The 4,486-nt window shown below is 35.4% G+C and overlaps 1 pseudogene; it reads right to left on the reverse strand.

The window, feature by feature from the left end:
- Positions 1–2,559: 2,559 nt before the first annotated feature.
- On the reverse strand, positions 2,560–3,509 carry LOC107160966 (annotated as a pseudogene).
- Positions 3,510–4,486: the final 977 nt, after the last annotated feature.

The following is a 4,486-nucleotide window of genomic DNA, read 5'->3' on the forward strand; positions in this document are numbered from 1 at the left end:
AAATTCAGACCAATAACCATGAAGAACATAAATCAGCTGAGAGAGAGATTATAACAATAGCCTCAAAAACTCAAATATTTGGGCACCAATCTAACAAAAGGGGTGAAAGACTGCTATAATTAAAACTACAGAACACTGAAGAAAGAAATTGAAAAAGAACTTAGAAGATGAAAAAATATCCCATGTTCTTGGGTATGCAGAATTAATATTGTCAAAAATTGCTGTACAGATTTAATGTAATTCCTATTGAGATTCCAATTACATTCTTTATAGAAATAGAAAAAGCAAACATGAAATTTACTTGGAAAAATAGGAGGCATAGGATAGCCAAAACAATTCTCAGCAAGAAAAGTAAAGCAGAAGGCATCAAAATACCACCACTTAAATTATACTACTGAGCAATGGTCACAAAAATGGCATGGTATTGGTACTGAAACAGACACAAAGACCAATGGTGCAGAATAAAAGACAGAGACAAACACACATAAATCAGTTATCTCATATTATACAAAGGAACCATGAACTTGCATTGGAGAAAAATATAGCTTCTTCAAGAGATGGTGCTGGGAAAACTGGAAAATTTATATGTAACAAAATGAAATTAGTTCCCTATCACCATGCACAAAACTCAACTCTAAGTGGTTCATGGTCCTAAGCATTAGAACAGAGACCTTGTGCCTAGTAGAAGAAAAAGTAGGCCCAACTCTCCATCATATTGGCTTAGTAACCAAATTCCTCAAAAAGACCCCTAATGTACAAAAAGTAAATTCAAGAATCAATAGATGAAATGGATTCAAACTAAAGAATTTCTTCACAGCAAAGGAAACAATGAAGAACATGATGAAAGAGCCTAAAGAATGAAAGAAATCTTTGCCACCTACACCTCAGATAGAGTGTTACTTTACCTTAGAAAACTTAACACCAAAAAATAAATAAATAAATAAATAAATAAATAAATAAATAAATAAATAAATATTAAATAAAATAATCCGAACGATAAATGGGCAAAGAAAATGAACAAACACTTCACAGAGAAATGGTCAACAGATATATGAAAAAAAATATATGAAAAATGTTCAACATCACTAGCAATTAAAGAAATGCAAGTTAAAACTACACTGAAATTTCATCTTGTATAGTCAGAATCCTTGCTACAAAGCATAGGTTAATTGAGAAAATGACATTTTGAGGACTTTGGAAATACTGTTAATCCATCGTAACTTCATAAGCCACATTCTTCTACTGTCATGTCATGTACTGTCATATATAACTAAAAAAATGAAAAAAATAAACAATAAATAATGTGGGTTTCTTATACATAATACATGATTATTTACTATTTTATCCTCTCTGAAACTTCTTTTTTATTTAGTATATTTACCCAATCAACTTTTAAAGTAGTTTTTCTTAACGTAGTTGAATTAATCCATGCTTCTAACTGCTTTCTGTTTATTTCATTTCTCTTTCTACTTTTTCTGTCATTTTAGAATTGACCATGTTATAGAATATACTGTACTAGAATGTGCTGTACTTATAAATTTAGAATACTTAGAATGCCAGAATATTTATAATACACTACTTTAAATTATTTAATGTTTTAGAGTTTACAATATACATTTAAAAGTAATCAAAATCCCCCATCCAATGCTGCCATTCTGCTTCATGGGTAGTGCAGGTGCCTTACAATGGAGTTTGCAGAGCCCCTACCTCCCACACATTATAATATGACAGTTTTTAATTTCATATTTCCATACCTTATGGTCACATAGACTTTTGTTGATACTTCTGCTTTGACCAATATAATGTATTGGTCAAATAATTAAAAGAAAAATTAAATATTTTCCTCAATTTTTTTTTAGGATTTATCCTTCTTTACATGTTTTCAAATCCTGATCTGTATATGTTTTCCCTCTCTTGGAGGAATTAGTTTTAACATTTACATAGAGCAAGACACTCTTTTCTTCAGTGCTGTCTGTTTCAGGTAAGCCTATATGATTCTCCTGGTTTGCCTGAATTTCTGAATTTGTAATGGCAGTTACCCATGTCACTTTATATCTCTAGGTGGTTGAAAAAAAATAATTACTTTTCAGGTTTTTCAGATATTTTTCTTGCTATAAGAATGGAAATGACACTTTCCAAACTTTTCATATATTTGAACTGAATCAAATCTCTTGCTTACACTTTATCTTCAATCTTTGCACATGTAGCTTACTGCATAAGGCTTTAATTATAGATAAAGATACATGAGAGGTACATATATGAATAAACAAGCATATATTCATAGGTATATACGTATGTAGATATATAGATATAGATATACCTAAACTATCATTGTAAAATTTACAAAGACAGTGAATAAAAATAGTTACATGCAACACTTTTAGTGATTTCCATAAAAATAACATTTGAAGACTGATAAAAATTATACAATATCAAATATCCTTGCTACAAAGCATAGTTTAATTGAGAAATTACGTTTTGAAGACAAGGTTGTAAATATTGTTAATCCATCATAACTTATAAGCCACATTCTTCCAACAAAAGATATAGTGAAATGTTTTAATGTTCAGAAATTTTCTTATTTGGGAAGAAGAGACCCACCACCCGGTCCCGAATCTGCTTGGTTTTGATTCCATACGCCAGGGGATTGACAGTGGGAGGTATCAGAAGGTATAGACTTGCAAAGATTATATTGACGCTTGGAGGAACCTTCTTGCCTATGCGATGAGTTAAGAAGCTAAACAGTGCAGGTGTGTAGGAGACAAGGATAGTGCAAACATGGGCAGCACAGGTGCCCAGGGCTTTGGAACGGGCATTCTGGGAAGACAGCTGGAAGACTGCCTGGAGAAATTTGATATAGGATGTGGCTATGAGCCCCAGGTCCAATATCATCACTGAAAGGGCCATAGAAATGCCATGTTCTGTTAATGAGGGTGTTGGCATTGGCCAACTTCACCACAGCCATGTGCTCACAGTAGGCATGATTGATGATATAATTTGTATAGTGTGGCAACCTCTTAATAAGAAAGGGACTGGGAATAACCAGAATTATAGCTCGACTCAAACCTAGTAGACCCAGCTTAATGACCATGGATGTTTTCAGAATGGTCATGTAATGCAGTGGGATGCAAATAGCCACACAGAGATCAAAAGCCATGGCAACTAGGAGAGCTGATTCAATAATACAGAGTGTGTGGATAAAAAACATCTGTGTTAAACATCCATTAAAGCCAATCCTGTGATCACTAAACCAAAAGGTGCCAAGCATCTTGGGGGCTGTGGAAGAGGAAAGAGCCATGTCATTCACTGCCAGCATGCAAAGGAAGAAATACATAGGCTGGTGGAGGCTTGGCTCTAGCTTGACAGTAGCAATGATGATGCTGTTCCCCAGCAGGGTCACGGCAAACAGGAGGAAGACAGGGATGCCGATCCAGCAATGAAAATCTTGCAAGCCAGGAATACCAACGAGGAAGAAAGATGAAATGGGGATGTGTAGCATTGTTTTCCATCTTGACACTTGAGGGGCTTGGTGTTCAGTACCATGTACAAACGCAAAACCCTAGTGGGCAGATATGATGACAAGAGTCTTCCATGGCACTGCTGATGTGGATTACAGACACATTCAAGAATAGTCTTTCTGAAGAGCTGGCTCTTCTCCAAAACTTCCATAAGTCCTCAGGTAAATAACATCACCATTTTGATCCCCATCATTTTCACCTATAAATAAGAAAATTAAATTATTTCTAATTATTTTCTTTATTGTGTAGTTTTATTTTATTCTACTCTTTATTTACAAGATTTATAAAATAGAACATAGTGACAAAATATATGCTTACATATTTTCTTACATTTTTTATGAATGATGGTATGTAGATGGATTTAAGAAAAGCAACTGTGAAGGGCTAGGAATGTAGATCATTGGTAGAGCATTGCCTGGCACATGGGAGGCCCTTGGTTCAATTTGTAGTAAAAAAGGAAAAGCTCTGTTCCCAGGGAAACTTTATTCAAGGTGCTACTAAATATAGAAACACACACTTAGGCATAATGCACATGCATCTGTGCATGGAGGACAGTGAAAGAAAATATTTTGCAGCTGTGGTGCAGGGGCCAACTGCTAGGGGAGCTGATTACTGGCAGAATAAAGTATAAAGTCTGGCCCCCCAAAATAACTTGCCAGGCATTCACATGCATCATGACAGAGACTGAGCCTAAGTGACTAGAGGAAAATCAGGCATGGAGAGATGTTTACACAGAGGAGTACTGGTCTCAGAAGCCCACCTGTCTTCCAAACTCTAACTCCAATCCAGCTGCTTGAAGGACAGGCTGAGAAAGAAGCACCTGACTGGGAATTTGAAAGGGTGGGGCAGGAGATATTGAATTCAGAGACTGCATCAGAGAGCAGGAATTGTGGAATCTGTAGGCAAAGTAGTGGGCTAACAACAGGCTCCTACAGCATATGAGAGAAACCCAAAGGAGATTCCTGGTG

The sequence above is a fragment of the Marmota marmota genome, unplaced genomic scaffold (genome assembly GCF_001458135.2).
Source record: "Marmota marmota marmota unplaced genomic scaffold, marMar, whole genome shotgun sequence".
Taxonomy (NCBI): Eukaryota; Metazoa; Chordata; class Mammalia; order Rodentia; family Sciuridae; genus Marmota; species Marmota marmota.